General features: G+C 47.4%; 1 protein-coding gene across 9 annotated transcripts in view; it reads left to right on the plus strand.

Annotated features, from left to right (window-relative positions):
- Positions 1–22,180, plus strand: part of EML1 (EMAP like 1) — a 210,519-nt gene that overhangs the window by 25,403 nt on the left and 162,936 nt on the right. For 4 of the 9 annotated variants that reach the window (XR_012416105.1, XM_015454203.4, XM_073998177.1 and 1 more), the window contains exon 1: positions 12,220–12,531. The exons of the other annotated variants lie outside the window; for them this stretch is intronic. The gene's annotated coding sequence lies outside the window, so the exon portion shown is untranslated. Of the gene's footprint in view, positions 1–12,219; positions 12,532–22,180 lie in introns of those variants that run through there. 9 annotated transcript variants of the gene reach the window in all.

Below are 22,180 nucleotides of genomic sequence, written 5' to 3' on the forward strand. Positions count from 1 at the left end.
ATCTCTTGAACCTGGGAGGCGAAGGTTGCAGTGAGCTGAGATCACTGCCCCAGTAGCTGGGACACTGCACTCCAGGCTGGGTGACAGACCGAGACTCCGTCTCAGGAAAAAAAAAAAAAAATCGAGAACTGGGGGCAAAATGACATGAAATTTGAAGGTGACAAAATTTAGCACTTGGCTCCGCCGGAAGGGTAACCTGATTGGAAACCAATGACAAGTAGGGAAATATGAGGAGGTGGAGCTGATGGGCTCAGTGGCTGAACAGACGTGGGCACAGACAGGAAAGGGGCTTTACATAAATTAATTTGCACAATGAGCCCCATGCCAGGGAGTGACCTTGACCTTCAGTGTCTTCCTGTGTATCACAGGGACAGTAATAGTGCCTGTGCCACTGGATTGCTTTTAATCTAGTATTTTTTCATAAAGTTCAAAAAAAAAAAAAAAGAAAAGAAATGCAACATGCTTACAGAAAAGGGCATCCATTGTAAGTATACAGCTTGAGGAATATCCATGGTAAACCTACCTGTATAACCAGCCCCTGATCGAGAAACAGAACTTACACCACCAGAAGCCCCTTGTACCCTCCTCCAGCCATTAACCCTTGAAGTAAACACTGTTTGGGCTTCTAATACTGGGTTAGCTTTTGCTTGCTTGTTTTTAACCTTTCTGTAAGTGGAAATACCAAATGTTGATAAAGATATGGACTGGGTGGGCCGGGCACGGTGGCTTACGTCTGTAATCCCAGCACCTTGGGAGGCCGAGGCGGATGGATCACGAGGTCAGGAGATTGAGACCATCCTGGCTAATACAATACAAAATGCAAAATACAAAAAATTAGCATGGTGGCGGGCACCTATAGTCCCAGCTACTTGGGAGGCTGAGGCAGGAGAATGGCATGAACCCGGGAGGCGGAAGTTGCAGTGAGCTGAGATCGCGCCACTGCACTCCAACCTGGGCAACAGAGCAAGACTCTATCTCAAAAAAAAAAAAAAAAAAACATATGGACTGGGTGCAGTGGCTTATGCCTGTAATCCCAGCACTTTGGGAAGCCAAGGCAGGAGGATTGTTTGAGCCCAAGAGTTCAAAACCAGCCTGGGCAACATGATGAGAACTTTTCTCTACAAAACATTTTTAAAAGTAGTCAGGTGTGGTGGCACATGCCTGTAGTCCCAGCTACATGGGAGGCTGAGGTGGGAGGTTCACTTGAGCCTGGGAGGTTGAGACTGCAGTGAGCCGTTTCTGTCACTGCACTCCACCCTGGGTAACAAGAGTGAAATCCTGTCTAAAAGTAAATTAAAATAAATAAAAAATAGAGACATGGAGAAACTGGAACTCACACACGCTATTGGTAGAAGATAAGTTGTTAAAGCCATTCTAGAAAACTGATATTATCTACTAAAGCTGAATAACACCCCTACATATGTGTGTGATATGGTTTGGCCGTGTCCCCACCCAAATCTCATCTTGAATTCCCATGTGTTGTGCGAGGGACTCAGTGGGAGGTAACTGAATTGTGGGGCAGGTCTTTCCCATGCTGTTCTCGTGATAGTAAGTATCACGAGATCTGACAGTTTTATAAGGGGGAGTTTCCCTGCACAAGCTCTCTCTTTGCCTGCTGCCGTCTATGTAAGATGTGACTTGCTCCTCCTTGCCTTCCGCCATGCTTATGAGGTCTCCCCAGCTATATGGAACTGTAAGTCCATTAAACCACTTTCTTTTGTAAATTGCCCAGTCTCAGGTATGTCTTTATTAGCAGTGTGAACATGGACTAATGCAGTGTGTCTGATGTATATTCATGTATGTATGATTGTGTGCATGTATAAGCATACATAGCACTCCTCCGGATATTCCTGGAGCTGTGTGAGTAGACATGGACACATCTACTATATATGTGGATTTACTGCAAGACAACCCTCTTCATAGCAGCACACTCAGGCACCTTGACAAGGTATTTGGTACCTTCACAAAGCGGGACACTACTCCTGGCGATAGGTGGGGAGAGGCTAAATGACAGGCTGAAGCTCACAGGCAGGACCAGCCAGGCCCCACCAGCCCTCAGCAAGGCTTCCTGAAATTATCTGTAGGAATCACTGCAGAAGCATGAGGAGCGCTTAGACTCATGCCCAACGAGCTTGTGGTTGTTGTGTTATTGTCCTCATCACTGCAATAACCTCTCTAGATCCTCAGCTATGCTGCATGATGTTTCAATTGATTTCACTTTTTACATCCCTCACCTCTCTGACCTCAGCACTGTTGTGCAATGAACACGAGCATGGATGAGGACGTGGGCTGGCTCTCAGGGCAGCAGGGAGCACCGGGAGGACCCTAATCCAAATCACCAAACCCACCTCTGCCATGCAAGGTTGGGGACAGCTCTCGAGGAGCCGGGGCCTGCAGGAAATTTGTGTTCTGAGAGGTTCACGACCTGTGAAGGCTTCTTTGGAAGGCAGCTGGGGGTGTGCTGGGGCTGCCCTTTGCTTCTTGCTAGCACTGCCCGGAAGCTGAGGACCTCAAGTGCTTCTGGAGGAGAAGACAGTTGGCTGCAGGCTGAGGGGCCCTAATACCAGCGAGTGGGGGCAGTGGAGATGCCCGCTGGTCCCAGGCCACCGCTGACTTGCTGTGTGACCTTCCTCCTTTCACTGCCCTCTGTGTGGCTCACTGTCCCATGAGGACATTGGGCTGGGTGGCTCCAGAGCTGTTCTCCTCTTTCCTCCTCCCCCAGCTCACAGAGGTCTCACAGCAGCTCTTCACCCGGGTTGTTCTCCTTCCTTCTCGCAGCAGCCCTGCAATTTTACGGATGAGGGAAGTGCAGCTTAGAGAGGTTAAGCGATTTGCCCAAGGTCACACAGATGGTGCCAGGTGGGGCTGGAATTCAGCTGCCCTGTTCAGCCTCCACTCCACTTCCCTGGCCACCCTCCTGGCCAAGGCAGAGCCCTGGGCTGGTCTTCCCCACTGAAGTCTCCCTGGGTGATGTGCATTTCTGATAAGCTCCCAGGTTTGGCGGATGCTGCTGGTCTCAAGAGCAGGCTTTCAGCAGCGAGCTCTGTGCATTCATAGTCTAGTGGAGCATGCGAGTTTGCGAACAGATGAAGGCCAAGGAGCATCAGGGCAGGCTTCCTGGAGGTGCCGCTGCAAGGACAGAAGAAGGTGGATGAGAAGGAAAGTCCCAAACTCCAGCCCAGGCACAGAAGCAGCAGGGTGGGCTCCACACAGCCACCGAACCACAGGAGCTTGGTGCAGGATGTGATACAGTTTTTGACAGACTTTTGGCATGGCCAGGAGTAGGTCCAAGTCAGTGTACAGGGACACCCAAACCACTGTCCTGCCCATTCCTCAGTCAGTGTTGTTGTTTTTTTAACTATAGTAAAATACATAACAAAGTTTACTATCTTAATCGTTTTTGTTGTTGTTGTTTTTTGAGACAGGGTCTTACTCTGTTGCCCAAGCTGGAGTGCAGTGGCACAATCATGGCTCACTGCAGCCTCAACCTCCTGGGCTCAAGTGATCCTCCCACCTCAGCCTCCTGAGTAGCTGGAACCACAGGCGAGCACCACTATGCCCAGCTATTTTTTTTTCTTTACTTTGTAGACATGGGGTCTTCTTACATTGCCCAGATTGGTGTCGAACTCCTGGGCTCAAGTGATGCTCCAGTCTCGACCTCCCAAAGTGCTGGGATTACAGGCATGTAAGATAGGCGTGCTCAGCCTGTCCTAACTGTTTTCAGTATGCAGTTGGGTGGATTAGTACATTCACATTGTTGTGCAGCCCTCACTCCCATCCATCTCCAGAGTCCATTTCATCTTGCCAAGTGGAAACTCTGTGCCCATTAAACAATAACCTCCCCCCGACCATGCGAAGTCCCTGGCAACCACCAATCTACTTTTTGTCTCTATAAATTTGACCGCTCTAGGTACGTAATGTGAGTGTAATCATAAGTATTTGTCCTTTTATTTCTGGTTTATTTCATTTATACATCCTCAAGATCAAGGTTCCTCCATGTTGTAACGTGTCAGAATTTTCTTCCTTTAAAGTTAAAAATATTACATTGTATAGATTTACCGCATGCTTTTTTTTTTTTTTTTTTTTTTTTTTTTGAGACAGAATCTGACTCTTTCGTCCAGACTGGGGTTGCAGTAATGTGATGCCGGCTCACTGCAACCTCTGCCTCCTAGGCGCAGGTGATTCTCATGCCTCAGCCTCCCAAGTAGCTGGGATTACAGGCGTGCACCACCATGCCTGGCTAATTTTTGTATTTTTAGTAGAGACGTGGTTTCCACATGTTGACCACGCTGGTCTTGAACCCCCGGCCTCAAGTGATCCACTCGCCTTGGCCTCCCAAAGTGCTGGAATTACAGGCATGAGCCACTGTGGCTGGCCTGGATTAATGGTTAATAATTAATGGTTAATAAAATGGTTACCACATTTTATTTACTACTTACACATTCATGATTAATGATTAATGGTTAATACAATGGTCACTACATTTTATTTACTACTTGCCCATTCATCCATCAATGAACACTTAGGCTGTTTCCACCTTTTGTCTATTGTGAATGATGCTACTATGAAGATGGGTGTGCAAGCACCTATCTGAGCCTCTGCTTTCTATTCTTTTGGATGTAGACTCAAAAGCGCAATTGCTGGATCATATGGAAATTAAAGTTTTACTTTTTTTTTTTTGAGACAGAGTCTTACTCTGTTGCCCAGGCTGGAGTGCAGTGGCGCGATCTCGGCTCACTGCAACCTCTGCCTCGTGGGTTCAAGCAGTTCTCCTGCCTCAGCCTCCTGAGTAGCTGGGATTAGAGGTGCCCACCACCACGCCAGCTAATTTTTGTATTTTTAGTAGAGACGGGGTTTCACTATATAGGCCAGGCTGGTCTCGAACTCCTGATCTTAGGGGATCCACCCACCTCTGCCTCCCAAAGTGCTGGGATTTCAGGCAGGAGCCACCACATCCAGCCTAATTTTTAATTTTTTTGAAGACCTCAGTTGGTATGTTTCTATCACACATAGACCAACTAGCTATTTTAGGGGGGCTTCCCAACAGCAGTTTAAGAAGACCATTGTATTCCGGCATTATTTAACGTCAAATGAACAGCTCCACCATTCTAGTCTTAAAAACCAGGTTTGCACTCTTCACCATTGAAATTCTCTTGGAAAATGTTAAATGTCCACCCAAATCAACATCAATAATTTGTTTCACTTGGCAAGGAAAAATGTTTAAAATTTAACGAAGCCAGCTGATTTCCACAATTCCATGTTGCCAAGCAGCAATCATGGTAATAAATGACCAATGCTTTTCTTGTAAGAAAAATGTTTGCATGGAGAGAGAGGGTCGGCCGCTAATGGAGAGAGGCTGGCCACCGAGCTTCTATAGGAAGCAAAGCGCAATCCATCATCCTGGAGTGTTGGCTTTGAAAATGCAGCGTGTCCACTGGGAGTCACCATTTTCCAAAGGTCCTCTTGCTGGCCCTGCTGAATCATAGTCCCATAATTCCCCCACCACATAATATTTTGCCATCGCCATGGTGACTGTGTGAGAAGAAGGCACGGTGAGAAACTTCAGGGATTACTTCTTATTTCACAGAAACGAGATTTGGCTTCTGCTGAAAAGTGGGCTACAAGTTCCTATTTTAAGGAGAAGAGCTGGGTTCCATGAACCAGAGCTTACTATAGCCGAGAGGGAGCATGGGTCAGGTCTGGTCCTGGTTCCAGCACTTGCTAGTCATTGACTTTAGGCAAGACTGTTTCTCTCCAAGCCTCAGTTCTTTTCTCTGTAAAGCGGGATTGGCCAGGCGCAGTGACTCACGCCTGTAATCCCAAGACTTTGGGAGGCCAAGGCGGGCAGATCATGAGGTCAGGAGATGGAGACCATCTGGCCAACATGTGAAGCCCCAACTCTACTAAAATACAAAAATTAGCCAGGTGTGGTGGCATACACCTGTAGTCCCAGCTACTCGGGAGTCTGAGGCAGGAGAATCGCTTGAACCCAGGAAGCAGAGAGGCAGAGTATGTGGTGAGCCGAGATTATGCCACTGCACTCTAACCTGGCGACAGAGTGAGATTCCGTCTCAAGGGAAAAAAAAGGGGAGGATGGAGAATGGGAATTAGGGTTCTCTGTGGGATCAGTTGAAAAAATGCGAGACATTTACAAATTGTGAGATCCTTTTCAAAAAACAAAAGTCAAATACAAGTTCCCCTTATTTCAGGCCAAGGTGCTGTTGCAGGTGGCTTTGTCTTGCATTACGGTTGGCTGCTTTCCTCAGGGCCTCCCCCAAGTCCCCTCATTCACATACACATCTGTCACCTTCAACAAGACAGGGATTTTGCTGTGAGCTTCAAGGAGACAGAAACTTTGTCTTATATTTATTCTGAAGGCCCCCCTCACCCCCACCCCCACCACTTTGCTGAGCACATGACTATACTCAGAGCTGGCCTCCAGAAATCCTTGAATTCATATTTGGATCCAGCAAATGCTTGCCAGGTCCCATCTGCATTGGGCTGGGGGACACAGGGTAAATCAGGTGGAAGGAGCCGAGTCATCCAGATTTGAAGTCACTCCTTTGACTTCCCAGTAGCCTCTCCCAGAGATGGGGCATGGAGAAGTGCTCCCACACTAAGGGTGCACATTGAATGTAAGATTCATCCCAATTCCAAAAAGCTTCGAAAGCAAAGAAGCGTGTCTTAGAGCGGAGGAAATCCGGCCATTACAATGCCATGTGCTAAGTGAAATTCTCAAAGGTGTGCTGTTCTTAGACGTGACCCAGAGGAAGGAGGAACTCATTCTTCATGGTGGAGTGGTGAGATGGGGTCTCTGAGGGTCTCACGGAGCCGCCGTCTGAGCTGGGGTGGTGACGTCTGTGGCAGGAAGGATTGTAGGGTTGATGGAGCTGCCTAGAAGGAAGAGGGTCCAAAACTGCCAAAGGAACTCGGATATAGGTGCAGAGACACAGAGCAGCACGATATGGCTCACGGAACTATCAGTCACTCCACATGGCTGGAGTATAGCAAAGGGAGGAGGCGGGGGTAAGGCAGACAGGCCCAGGGCCAGGAATGGCCATTTCTGTGACAGCACGGGATTACTGGGCACAAAGATGGGCAGAGCTTCGACTGTGTGACACAGGCACCAGAACAGCTGGGGAAAGGGGAAGGTAGAGATGCATTCCAACAATCCCCACGGCTGCTTCTGTGGTCTTCTTTTTTTTTTTTTTTTTTTTTCCTCTCAGATGGAGTCTCCCTTTGTCACCCAGGCTGGAGGGCAGTGGCACAATCTCGGCTCACTGCAACCTCTGCCTCCCAGGTTCAAGTGATTCTCCTGCCTCAGCCTCCTGAGTAGCTGGGATTACAGGCATCCGCCACCATGCCCGTCTAATTTTTGTATTTTTAGTAGAGTTGCTGTTTCACCATGTTGGCCATGCTGGTCTCAAACTCCTGACCTCAGGTGATCCGCCTGCCTTGGCCTCCCAAAGTGCTGGAATTACAGGCATGAACCACCACTCCCGGCCTGATTGTATATTCTTTTTGTCAGCAGTTTGGGGCTCCAGGGCGACCCAAACTGGTATTGATTGGTGGTTTTGATGTGGGTTTGAGGTTACCAAGAACTACAGACCCCTCTACTTAGTAGGGGAACTAACTGGAAGGCTCCCTGTCTGGTCGTCCTTTCTCAGCCAGCCTCCAAGCCCCACATTTGCTCGTGACTCTGCTGAGATGCAGCAAGGGAGCAGCGTGGCCATCTCCTTGGTCAAGTCAGCCCACCTGGGGTTTCACAGCAGGTGCTGAGCGCTCAGGGAGCTGGGGTGTCAGCACACAGACAGTGAGCACCATCCCAAGGATCATTTTCTCCGGTCACAGGGTCCCCACCGTGGGCACCAGCAGGAGGTGGCCCCTTTGGAAGTGGAAGCACACTGTCCCTTGAGGCTTGTCCTCAGTAGGCAGTGCTGGCCCCAGCGCTGAGTCACCTTGGCCTCCCCCACAGTGGGCAGGGAAACAAGCTCCTCTCCATTTCCAGGGATCCCATTCTCCCCCAGGCCATGCATTTAGAGCAGACAGGTCAATTTTGATGGTTTGACAATCTGACTTCACTTCTTTCTGAGGCCTGACAACTAGTTCAGGGTGATGGTCACGATCAAGTCTCTGCAGTACTTGCCTCTACACTTAAGAAATCAGTCACATCAGGACAAATGTCATGGTGTCTTCCAGATGTACCTGCCTTTAATGCTCAGGTTTTCTCAGGACACCATTTAAATGTAGGGACAATTCTTCTCAGGCTACATTCCTATGAGGAGCTGGCTGAGGAGTGGGCAGCAAGCAGTGCCTGCAGACACTCCTTGTCTTGTTCTTGCTCCTCTTTCTTCCTTTTCCTGGGAATAGAAATGGGTTCTGCTGAGCTTGGTCTGGCCCGGTTCACCCCTCCAACTACATTCCCCACCAGTCCCTGCTGTCCCCTGCAAGTTCCAGCCACCTGATGGCTCACACATGCCACACACAAACGTTCCTGCCTCTTTACTTTGCTCACTTTGCTTTTCTCTCCTTGTCCACCGGGTTTTGGTGACACTTAACCTTTGTACCATTCGTCACCATTTCCTCTAAGATAATGGAATGACCCTCCTGTGTCCTCCTACGATCATCAGAGTTGCGTTTGTCAGTTTGGGTTACTATAAAAGAATATCATAGACTTGATGGATTAAACAGGAGACATTTATTGCTCACAGTTCTGGAGGCTGGGAAGTCCAAGATCAAGGCACTGGCAGATCTGGTGTCTGGGGAGGGCTCTCATCCTGGTTCACAGACAACTGTCTTCTTGTTGTATCCTTACATGGTGGAAAGCAAAGAGAGACAAAGCAAGCTCTCATGTCTTTTTAAAAAATTTATATCTATCTATCTATCTATCTATCTATCTATCTATCTATCTATCTATCTTTTTTATTTTGACCTGCATGAAGAGAGATCATGTCTTTTTTTAAGGAAATGAATTCATTCATGTGAGTTCCACTCTTACGATCTAATCACCTCCCAAAGGCTCACCTCAAAATACCACCATTGGGGGTTAGCATTTCAACACATGAATTTTGGGAGGAACAAATGTTCAGTCCATAGTATTAGCTCAGTTACTTTACTTCCCTGGGCCTCATTTTCTCCAATTGTAAAACAGGGATGTTACTATAACCTGACGAAGTAACAAGAATTATTGAACTGTGTAATATGCTGAGCACAGGGCCTTGAACATAGTAGGTGCTCAAGAAACATTAATTTCTTCCCTTTCTTACTCTTCCTTGCAGCAGTTTCCACTGATATTATAATGATCAGTATCTGTCTCACCCACTAGATGCTGAATTTTGCAGAGTCAGTGGCTGAGATGTCTTGCCTTTTTATTTATTCGAGCATATTTTTCATCACCCTGAAAAGAGACCCCATACCCATTAGCAATTGGTCCTCACCTTCCCTTCCCCTCGGTCTCTGGGCAGCCATTAATCTACTTTCTGTCTCTATGGTTTTGCCTATTCTGGACGTTTCTTATAAATGGGATTATGGTCTCTTGTATGTGGCTTCTTTCACTTAACATAACGTTTTCAAGGTTCATCCGTGTTGACGCCTGTATGAGTTTGAGTACTTCACTCCTTTTATGACCGAGTAACAGCTCATCGCATGAGCTGTTGGATATACCACATTTGCCTAATCATTCATCAGTTAAGAGACGTGGATTGTTTCCATTTTTTTGGCTATTACAAATAATTCTGCCAGGCTGGGCGCCATGGCTCACACCTATAATCCTAGCACTTTGAGAGTCTGAGGCAGGTGGGTCACTTAAGCCCAGGAATTTGAGACCAGCCTGGGCAACATGGTGAAACCCCATCTCCACAAAAGATACAAAAATTAGCCAGGCATGGTAGTGTGTGCCTGTAGTCCCAGCTACCTGGAAGGCTGAGGTGGGAGGATCATTTGAGTCTGGGGGATTGAGGCTACAGTGAACCATGATCACGCCACCATACTTCAGCCTGGGTGACACAGTGAAACCCTGTCTCAAAACTAACAAAAAACAAAACAAACAACAACAAAACAAAAACAACGCTGCCAGTTGGTTCCTTTTCATATTTTCTGTTTCTCGGCTATGTCATACCTTTTATTACAACACAGTTTTCATTGCTTCATTGAATATTGTTATAACAGTTGCTTTAAAGTTCTTGTCTAATCTTTTCAGTATCTGAGTTATTTTAGGATTGGTATGTGTCGATTGACTGTTTTCTTGAGAATGGGTTGCATTTTTCTGGCTCTTTGTAAGTTGAGTAATTTCGGATTGTATCCTGGATGTTGTGATTGGTCCGTGTTGTACACTCTGGATTGTGTCATATTGTTTAATAGTGTTGATGTGGTTGTTTCAGCAGACAATTAACTTGGTTAGACTCACACTTCAAACTTTGTGACACTTGTGGTGAGCAGGGGCTCAGCCCTCAGTTCAGACTGCTTTTATTTATTTATTTATTTATTTTTTGAGACGGAGTCTCGCTCTGTCGCCCAGGCTGTAGTGCAGTGGCCGGATCTCAGCTCACTGCAAGCTCCGCCTCCCGAGTTTACGTCATTCTCCTGCCTCAGCCTCCAGAGTAGCTGGGACTACAGGCGCCCACCACCTTGCCTGGCTAGTTTTTTGTATTTTTTAGTAGAGACGGGGTTTCACCGTATTAGCCAGGATGGTCTCAATCTCCTGACCTCATGATCCGCCCACCTCGGCTGCCCAAAGTGCTGGGATTACAGGCTTGAGCCACCGTGCTCGGCCAGACTGCTTTTAATATGCTTTGCAAGCTGTGTGTTTGGGAGCCAGTCAGAGAGTTGGGCAGAGTTTACATGCTAAATTTGGGGTTCCCCTTCTCTGGCTACCTCTTTTCTTGGGTTTCTCCCCATTCTCTAATAACCATGGTTGTCCAGGGCTTCTTCTCTTGCTTCCTCTGTCCAGACAGCAGATTTTCTACTGGGACGTGGTCACCTCGTGCCACCACCACACACGGGGCTGCGCTTAAGACAGAGCTGTGAAAATGCGAAACTCACCCCTGTGGGGTGATTCCTCTCCCTAGGTTTGGACATTGCTCCAAAGCCTGCCTGCTTTTGTCAACTCTCCAAAGCCCTCCAGGCTTTGTTTTGTATTATTTTGTGTAGCATTTGTGTTGTCTGCAGGAGTTTTTTAGGACTTTTATTGCTTTATACTAGAAGTGGAGCAAACGGTTCATGAATCAATACTTGCTTTATTTCATATCTACATATAGCATTAACATAATTCTCATATTTTCTGCTATATTTCACATTTCATTTGAACAATGCTCGTCTCAGTCCCTGCTAAATTGATTTTATGACCCATTAGTGGGTCACAACCCACTGTTTGACCCATGGTGCTCTGATGCTTGCAGACAAGGAGCAGGTTCTGTGACTGTAAGAGCACCTTGAACGAATAAAATACAAGACTTTCTCCCTTCCCTGTCCATGGTTCAGAAGGCTTTGCATCTTGAACATCCTGGGTGCAGAGCGGTCACAGGCCATCCCCACAGAAATGTTCCTACAGATGGGGTGCGTGACTGTGTTCTCTCCTCCTCCACACCCCTCTGAGGCTTACAGCCACCAAAGCCCACAGTCCTTCAGGGCTCAGGCCTCGGGGCTAAACAATGACTCACAGACTTTCACACCTCCCCACACACCCTGCACATGCCAACTTTTTGTTTTGGTAAATAAATACACTCAAAAGTAATGACCATCTACTCTGGCCATCATTATTTCATAAAAGCAAGGCTACTTTATCACCAATGCCAGATGCACAATCTCAGAATAAGCCGAAGTTCTGAAATTAAAATACATTTTATTTCACGACAAACTCCCTCTACATTTTCCTCACTATTCCGTAGACAGGCACTGGGGAGCCTCCCGCACAGCTAGGGCCACCGAAGCCCAGGCTGCAAAGACCCCAGGAGGTCCCAGAATCTACCTGCCTCAGGCCCAGAGAGGGGTGGACGTTGCCCAGGACCTGCCGCTGGAAGAGGAAAAAGGTTTTCCCGTTCTCCCCCAGGCAATTCTCCATCAAAATGCCGTCTGACTACAAAGAGGCAGGCACTTGCTTCTGGATCCCCTCTGCGCTCTGCAGAACTCCCAGGTCACGGAGCTCATTTCACTAACTGCAGCCGTCCCCCTGGGGCGCCCCGTCTGCCCTACTTGCCATCGCCCAGATGCGCAGGATCTTGTGGCAGAAAGCAGGAGCCTGGATAGGAAGAGGAGCAGCCAGGCTGAGGTGGGCAACGCTTCCCGTCCCTGGCCCTTCCCACGTCCTCAGAGACCTGGGACCTGAGACTCATTAGAGCCTGCATAATGGATGCCTCCTTCTCTCTTCTTGGAAAGCCCCAGCCCATCTTGCTTAATGGCCACGAGGGAAGTGGGATACCAGCGCTCTGCTCATAAAGCCAGCCTCTGCCTCCCCATCTCCCCTTGGAGGAGGGGCGGCTGGGCGGCTCTCACAGGGGAGGCCTGGCCTCTTGTCTTCTGCTTCACGACAGCTGGGTGAGCATCTTCCCCCACTCCCTCCCTCAGTCTGTCCTACTGAGGGGCTGGGGTACTGGGCCAGGCGTGGGGGGCCTCTGAACCACACTTGGGGGTGGGCAGAAAGAGCCTGGGTCAGGAGAAGAGCCCTTGGCAGGACTCCAGGGGAGTCAGGGAAGGAGGGAGGATGACAGAGAGCTCCAAGCAAAGAGCAGAGGGGTTGGAGATGAGAAGCAGGAGTCCAGGCATGGGGGAACTTTCCCGGGCTCTAGAATGACTCTGGTCACAGCGAAAGGGTGGCCTTGTGACCTCTACCCTAACCCACATCCACCCTCCTCACCATGTTGTTCTTAGGCAGCTCTGGGGCCTGGCAGGGCCCAGAGTCAGCTGGAATACCCTGGTTTGACCATGGCAATTGTTAAAAGATGCAAATGTTTCTGTAATGCCCAGTATTTCTGTAATGTTGCCCTATCCTCAATGCCTCCCGAGTGTACCCTTTTTCCTTCCCCCATCCCCCTCCTCTGGGACTCCTCAGACCTCCCCATATCCACCCACTCAAGGGTTCATGCTTGGCACGGCAGGGGCCCTCCAAGCCCCTGCTCTAGCCCTGGCCACATAGGATGCTGCATATTTTCAATAGCTCCACTGGGATAGGCTGGGTGCTCAGTGGCACGGCTAAGCGACGTGTGCACCCTTGAGCGGATGCCCCGCCTGCTGGTGAGGGCCATGCTTGTGGTGCCCTGCAGCCCTAGGGGTAAGGGGCCATTTTCCCATGTCCGTGTGAAGCCTTGAGTAGGGGAGAAGCTTAAGGAAGGAAGGGCAGAAGGAGGGGGTAGCTTGCCAGCATCCTCTTGAATGAGAATGAAAGTTGAGAGTGGAAATTTTAATTGCAAAACCCACTGACAGCTTGACTTTAAGGGAAAAGATGAGCTAAATTTAACCTAGCCAGTTAAAGAGCCAAAAATGCAATTTACTAATTAGCTTAAAATGGAAAGTAGTCCAGTGATCAGAAAAAAGCTTTTCTGTTTAAAAAAAAAAGATACAAAATAGAGTTGATTCCTCTTTTCATACTGACATGCATTTGAATACTGTTATGTAATTAGGAATGCAGTTTGCTGGCGCACTGCCCAGGACACAGAGGCAGAGCATCACAGCCTTCGTGAAAAGTTACAGGAGCCTTGAAACAGGCATAAGGCTATGTCTTCAAGTCAAATCTGTTTCCTCATTACAGAGCATCCAGGAGGGATCCGATCTCTGCTCTCAGGGAGTGCAGAGCTCAGTAGGTGAACTAGGCAAGGCCACAGAGGACTGCCACAGACCTGGATAGTACTAGGTACTGAGGCATTCAGAGGAGGGAGACAGGGCCTGTGGCAGGGAGGGAAGAGCTGGCTCCCAGAACGCTGGCATTTGAGATGAACTTGAGAGGTGGTGACTTGGGAAATGTGGAGCAGCGGGAAGGGACACTTAAGATGTGTGATGGAAAGAGTGAGGCAGACCCAGAGTACAGCAAGTGCTTCACTTCACAGGCAAGTAGGCTGAGGCACAGACGGACGTGACAGATCCCACGCTAGCAAGGTTGACCCGGCACCATGATGGCAGGCCCACGGGCTGGGCTTATTCCTCATGCCGGGCAACAGGGAACCCAGGGGCTTTTGATCTGGAGAGTGATTGTGTTAGAGTTGTGTTTTAGAGACTGGCCCAGCTGCCATGTGGAAGCTGCGTTTTCATGACTATGATATGTATTTGACTTCACATGATTTTTGCACCAATTTGAAAGGCGTGCCTAAGACATGCATACAACTTATTAGCTTCTTCTCTCCTTTGTGTAATGACAGTATTGGGAGAGCAATTCAAGGTCATTTCAAGGACCTTGAATAAAACATTTTGTAGATTCATCCAGGACCCATTATAAGAACATTAATAGTTTTGACACAAGAATAATATTTAGAGAAGGAGGATTTTCACAGCACAGTTTCATGATACAGTTTATGTTTATATTGTTCCAACTAAAACATGATTTTTCAAAACTAAGGCTATCTTTTAAGAATATTTTCCTGCTATTTTAAAACGGTGCAATAAAATGTCCTACAAGAAAAAATGAAATCTTAGCAGGTAACACAGCCATTCATAAATTAAATATATAGGAGAGATTCTCCTCAGAGCCCTTACAGATGAAGTTGAAAGGAAGCAATTCTATTTGTTATAAATGGAGGAAATATCAAAACCTGTGAAACTGGCCAGGCATGGGGCTCATGCCTATAATCCCAGCATTTTGGGAGGCCAATTTGGGTGGATCACCTGAGGGGTTGGGAGCTCAAGACCAGCCTGGCCAATATGGTGAAACCCCGCCTCTACTAAAAATACGCAAAATTCCTGGCTAACTCGGTGAAACCCCGTCTCTACTAAAAATACAAAAAATTAGCCGGGCATGGTGGCGGGTGCCTGTAGTCCCAGCTACTCGGGAGGCTGAGGCAGGAGAATGGCGTGAACCCAGGAGGCTGAGCTTGCAGTGAGCCAAGATTGCACCATTGCACTCCAGCCTGGGCAACAGAGCGAGACTCCATCTCAAAAAAAAAAAAAAGAAAGAAAGAAAGAAAGAAAGAAACAGAGTATCTCTCACCCAGGCTGGAGTTCAGTGGTGTGATCTCTTCTCAAATGGCAATACGTTTCCCAAAAGTTTGTTCTTCAGCTACCTTTCCTACAGCCACATCGATTTCTCACCAGAGTGGCCAATATAAGAAGACATAGATTACATATTCATATATTGTGCAGAATTTTTTTCCTGATGAATTTGTCATAGGAACACTTTAAATCATGAGCTTCAACCACTGTTGTCCCAAGACCTCAACTGATTTCAAACATAGAACTGAGAGTTCTTCAGAAACTCAGCTACCACACAAAATAAAGTAAAAGGCAAATAGAACTTTAACCTCCTTGAAGTTTTTCTTATTAAAAGGAAAGGTCCTGTCTGAGCATGAATTGAGATTTCCTCTTCAGCTGTCCCAGCAGCCAACCCACAGAAGAACACTCACAGCAAATGTTTGTAGAGTGAATGAATGAATGAATGAATGAACGAACTGAGAACAAATCAATAAATGGGAGCTCAAGAAGAAAGATTAAAATGTACATGATTTTAAGCTTAATTTAAATTTATCAGTTATAGTCTGCATGTACTTTAAAAAAAAATCGAACAGGCCGGGCACAGTGGCTCACGCCTGTAATCCTAGCAATTTGGGAGACTGAGGCAGGTGGATCACGAGGTCAGGAGATCGAGACCATCCTGGCTAACACGGTGAAACCCCATCTCTACTAAAAATACTAAAAATTAGCCGGGCATAGTGGCAGGCGCCTGTAGTCCTAGCTACTGGGGAGGCTGAGGCAGGAGAGTGGCGTGAACCTGGGAGGCGGAGCTTGCAGTGAGCCGAGATCACACCACTGCACTCCAGCCTGGGTGACAGAGCGAGATTACGTCTCAAAAAAAAAAAAAAAGAAAAAAAAAGAGGCTGGGCGCGGGGCTCACGCTTGTAATCCCAGCACTTTGGGAGACCGAGGTGAGTGGATCACGAGATCAGGGGTTGGAGACCAGCCTGACCAACATGGTGAAACCCTGTCTCTACTAAAAATACAAAAATTAGCCGGGCGTGTGGCGAGTGCCTGTAATCCTAGCTACTCAGGAGGCTGAGGCAGGAGAATTGCTTGAACCTGGGAGGTGGAGATTGCAGTGAGCTGAGATTGCACCACTGCACTCTAGCCTAGGCGACAGAGCAAAACTCCATCTCAGAAAAACAAAACAAAACAAAACAAAAAAACAAACAGTTCTATAAGGTTTAAGACAAAGAAGTTGCAGTTCCCTCCCCTCATTTCCCATGCCACCCCTAGTGTTCTTCCCTCCTCCAGGAAGCAGTTACCACTTCCAAATATGTTATCCTTGCCTTTTGGTATGGCTTTACCTTTCTTTCTTTTTTTGTTTGTTTGTTTGAGAGGAGTCTTGCGCTGTCACCCAGGCTGCAGTGCAGTGGCACGATCCTGGCTCACTGCAACCTCTGCATCCCAGGTTCAAGCGATTCTCCTGCCTCGGCCTCCCTAGTAGCTGGAATTACAGCTGCCTGCCACCATGCCCAGTTTATTTTTGTATTTTTAGTAGAGACGGGGTTTCACCATGTTGACTAGGCTTGTCTCAAACTCCTGACATCAAGCAATCCGCCCGCCTCGGCCTCCAAAAATGCTGGGATTAGAAGCATAAGCCACCACGCCCGCTGCCTTTACCTTTCTTGAAATAACATGCATATACTGCTACTTCCTGATTGTCCAAGTCCAAGCATTTTTGTGGGGGGGTTTGTTTTGTTTTGCTTTGCTTTTTGTTTTGAAACAGGCTCATGCTCTGTTGCCCAGGTTGAGGCTTGCTGCAGTGATCCTCTCCCTTCAGCCTCCTGAGCAGCTGAGACTATAGGCACACACCACCATGCCTGGCTAATTTTTGCCTTTTTATTTTATTTTATAGAGACAGGGTCTCACTATGTTGCCAAAGCTGGTCTTCAACTCCTGGGCTCAACTGCCTCAGCCTCATAAAGTGTTAGGATTACAGGCATGAGCCACCAATTTGAAAGGGACCAATTTAAAAAGGTCTGGGACAGGCATTTTTTAATCTGCTAATGTTCCGCCAGGAAGATGAAGATTTAGTTCTCACTCACATCGTTTACTCCATACTCACATGTGGATACATACCCTTCCTCTTCCTAATACAGTCACGTCAGAATTTTAAAATTTGGCCAGTATGTGTTTATATTACTATGACTATGAAACACTACTCAAAGTTAAGCTATATTGTATGATTGAATTTCCTTTCTTAGAATTTTTTTTTGTTTTTCCTGTAGTAAATTACTGTCTTCTATTTTCTATGTATCATTCACTAAGTTATCCCCAACTATTCTGCCTTATATGCAGATCTCTTTCTGACAGCTTCTAATTTCAGCTTCTTGATGGCATTTCTCCAGAGCCTCTGTTCTCCCACTGCAGTCTGGACTGGCTGCCTGTTAGCATGATTGTTACTGTCCATCCACTTCCTGGGAATCCCTTTTATTTCTCTCCTGTGTTGATTCCTTGTTTTCTGAATCCCATGTAATTTTTCTTGGCAACTCCCTCATTTTGGTGGAGCACATCCTGCAGTAGCTTCCTGAGAAAGGAGGCACAGAAGAGCTAAGTTTCTGAGATCTCGTGTGACTAGAAATGTCTTTATTCCACTTGCACACATGATTTGATGGTGCATCTGGGTCTTTAATTACAGGTTAAAACAGTTTTTCCCTCAAAAATTTATTCTTTGCATTTATCTGTTGTTTTCTAGCTCATATCATTACTGTTTAGAAATCCAATGTCATTCTAATTCTTAATTCTTTGTCTGAGACTGTTGTTTCTCTCTGGAAGCTTTTTGAATGTTTTCCTATCCTCAATGTTCTAAAACATTTGGTGCATATAATATCTGATGGATATAACATTTGCTGGGTATAAATAACATTTAGTGGTGGTATTTTGTTTTGTTTTTCCTCCAATGTGCTGGGCACTCAGGCTCTTTCAATCTAGAAATTCATGTGTCATGTTTCTTTGTTTTGGAAAATTTTCTTGAATTGTTTCTTTGATGATTTCCCTTCCTCTATTTTCTTCATTTTTCTCTTCCTGAAACTTGTTATTCAGATGCTGAACTTCCCAATATGATATCCCATTTTTTTCTTCCTATATTCTGTGTAGCTTTGTCTTTTTTGTTCTATTTTTCTGGGAGATTTCTTCAACTCTATCAGTAGACATTGCTGTGGGGATTGTATTTCTATGGCCATATTTTTAATTTTCAAAGACGTTTTATCATCTAATTTTATAAATAGCATTCTTGTTTCGTGGATGCAATAACTTTGACCTATGAGGATATAAACAATAGTTTTATTTCCTTCTGTTCTCTGTGTTGTCTATTTCCTCATACCCCCTCATTCTACCGTTTTTTTGTGACTTTTATATTTTCTCAAATGTTCAGATTCTTGGCTCTCCATTCAAATCTTAGAGGGGGAACATTCAAACACTACCTGCAAGCCCTGAGTCTACAGATGAGACCTGTCAACAGGCGAACTTCACTCTATTTCCCAACCTGCCCAACCTCTAGGTCTTTCCACAAGACTTTGTTATATTCCCTAAGAAAGGTCCTTCTACTCTCTTGCCTGGACAGCAGACCCCTGGCTGCCAATGTTCTGCAAGCTGAGGGTGGGAAGGAGCTGGGGTGAGGTATCATCGTTCAGCATCAGGCTATCATTTATTTGCCATCTTCAGGATGCTTCCCCTCCCCTCTGGTATGCCTTTGTGTAGAGAACCCCTTGGTTCACCTATTTAACAGATTGAAACTCCAATCTTCACAGGGAGAGGAAGGAGACTGGGGAGGAATCTATCTGCTTCTGTCTTAGTCACCTTGGGCTGCCATAGCAAAATACCATAGACCATAGACTGGGTGGCTCAAACAACAGAAATGTATTCCTCAGTATTCCAGAGGCTTGAAGTCTAGTCAGGGTGCCAGCATGGTTGGTTCCTGGTGAGGGCTCTCTTCCTGGCTTGCAGACTGCCACCTTCTTGCTGTGTCCTCACATGGCAGAGAGAAAGCAAGAAATATATCTCTCTCGCTCCCTTTTTATAAGGTCACCAATCCTAACAGATCAGGGCCTCACCCTTAAGACCTCATTTAACCTTAATTACTTCCTAAAGGACCCATCTCTAAATACAGTCACATTGGGGGTTGGGTTTTCAGTGTATGAATTTGGAAGGGAGCACAGTTCGATCCACAGCAGTTTCTTAAGCACACCCTCTTGTGCCCCTACTGTGAGAAGTACCTGGTCCTGCCCATTCCTAAGCCTTTGGGGGTTCTCTGTGGGGGAAGTAGGTTGCTCCTTGGCTGCCCACCCGTGCTGCCTTTGAGTTCAGCTTGTGTGGGGCAGATGAGACTGTATCTCCCCTTCTCCTATTTTCCAGTTTGAAGTGGTATGGAGGTTGTTTCTCTTCCATCCTCTCTGTCCTGTGGGTATGAGGAGCCGAGGCAAACTCAATACTCCAGGCACCACCTTTCCCTGGAAAGGCACTGATAGAGCTTCCTGTTAACAAGAATGCTTATGTTGCCAAGAAGTGGTCATGTGCTGCATCATGATGAGTGGGTCAGTGATGGACTGCACGTATAATGGTGGTCCCGTAAGGTTATGACACTGTATTTTTAGTATACCTTTTATTTGTTTAGAGATGTTTACATTCACAAATACTTACCATTGTATTATAGTTGCCTACGATATTCAGTACAGCAACCTGTCATGCAGGTTTGCAGCCTAGGAGCAATGGGCTGTACCATGTAGCCTAACTGTGTAGTGGGCTGTACCATCTAGGATTGTGTAAGTGCACTCTACAATGCTCACACAACAATGAAATTGTGTAACAGCATAGTTCTTAGGACGTATCCCGTCGTTAAGCAACACCTGTGTTTGTAGAGTGAATGGTTGAAGCCTCACATTTCCTATGGCATTTCATCTACTTCATACTTTAACCTTCCTCTCCTGGGTGATGAAGCATCTCTCCTTCTTTCCAAGGACACCCGCCCCCGCCCCCATATAGTGCTTGGGTCCAGCTCAGTCCTCTGGATGCCTGTTCCACTGGCTGCCTCCCTTCTCCTTGACTCGTCCCCAGCTTCTAATTCTTTCCTCCTCCCATCTAGCGTGCTTGGCTCTTCCCCTCCTGACACCACCCCCTCAGGTGGGTTTCCCAGTGCCTTTCTCCTCCCCCACCACCTGTTTCCTAGCCAACTCTAGCCCTAAGGCCCTGCCGTTGCTCATGGGGGGTGCCTCCCATGCTGCATAGCATCCTCACTGCTAAGGCCATGCCCTCCCCCTGCACTCACTTCCTGATTCCCACACCACCTGCCACTCCTGCCCTCTAGACCCCAGATCCTCCCTTGGCTTCTTCTGCATCAGCGGTATGGTCTGGCAGGCCATCTCCCCACCCCGCGGCTGGGAGGATGGCTGCCAGCCCAACCCAGGCTCACACTACCTCACCTGGAACAGGTCCCACTAGTTTGTCTTCATGCCTCATGTTCCCTGGCCCAGGTATGTACAGTTCCCATCAGTCTTCCTGAAGCACAGTTCTAATTCTGTGGCTTCCAAGGGGCTCCCATTGCCCATAGACTAAGCCCAGCCCATTAGTGTGGAGTCCCAGGCTTGCTGCAATGGGGCCAGATGCCTTCAGTTTGAGCTCCCTGTCCCCTCTTTGACGTTAACAGAGCTGGGTGTCTCATCAGTTTCCAGACATACTGAGTATGCATTTCTAGCCTCTTTCCCGCCTCCTCTCCATACCTGTCATCTCCCAGATCCATTAAGGCTGGAGGTATGCTCCCCTGCTTTTGACTTCTGGACTCCTCAGTTCGCCACTGCCCCGGGGGTTCAGTAATTCCCATGTGTCTATTGGTCCCAAACCCAAGCAACAAACACTTTCCAAATATGCCTTGTGGGGCAAGCACAGCTAGACCTGGGTCTGTACCCACAGCAGGAGGCCTGCGGCCCCACCCTATCATAGGGAACTGTTATCCTACCTGTCCGCAGCCAGGGTGTCAGCTTGCATGCTTGGGTAGAATCTGCTCTTCCCCACTCCTTCCTTCCCCAAGCCCTCCACCCCCACCAGCTCTCTTATTGCATCTTCTGTTGAAGAGGTGGCTGCTCAAAGCAGAAAAGTGAGGGTTTGGGCCTGACAGGCCTGGATTTAAATCCCAGCTCTACCATTTACCAACATCGTGACCTCGGGCCAGGCCCCTGCCCCTCTGGTCCTAGGGAGTTTCCTTACATGCCAGGTGCAGGCAGCACCAGCTAGGCTTGCAGCAGGGACTGGAGCCAGCACCTGATGGTGACGGGGGGCCTGTGTGAGTGTAACCTGAAGCCTGTTTGCTCCCCTCTGGGCTGTGAGACCCTCGGGCATGGGATGGTGCATTGTTCCCCATTGTGTCTCCTGTTCCTGGCATAGCGGGGGCACTCAGTGTGGTGAAATGTGTGAGCCCAGGGTCAGTTCTCAGCAACTGTCTGTGATGAAGAACCGGTGACCAAGCCTGTAAGGGAGGTAGGGGAGCAACTTCTTATCGAGTTGACTTCCAGAAGGACGCTGAGGACCTTTGCCCGACTCTCTGGTGTAGCTGGAGTCCTGGGACCATGGCAAAAATACGTGCAAGAGTTCCTGCACCCTCCATTAATTAGGAAGAAGTGCAGCATCTCTAGAACACCAGGATGGAAAAGCTGGTGAAGGAGATGATGGGAGGGGACCAGGCAAGCCTCAGTAGTGGGCCTTTTCCTGAACGTTCCTGATACAAATCCAGGTTTCTGAACATTTCTTTTTATTTCTTGTAACTTTGATATTGTAAGGCAGCTTATGATAGCATTTGAAGCATAACCTGTATCAATCTAGATAATCTTCTTTCAATGCACACTATGGAAAGATTCTAAATCTTTATTAACTAGGATGGCCATACAATTTATCATCCAAACCAGAATACTTTCCTGAGTTAAAGGGGTAATTTTTTTTTTTAGACAGAGTTGCTCTGTCACCCAGGCTGGAGTGCAGTGACGTGATCTTGGCTCACTGCAGCCTCCACCTCTTGGGTTCAAGCGATTCTCCTGCT

The sequence above is a fragment of the Macaca fascicularis genome, chromosome 7, assembly GCF_037993035.2.
Source record: "Macaca fascicularis isolate 582-1 chromosome 7, T2T-MFA8v1.1".
Lineage (NCBI taxonomy): Eukaryota > Metazoa > Chordata > Mammalia > Primates > Cercopithecidae > Macaca > Macaca fascicularis.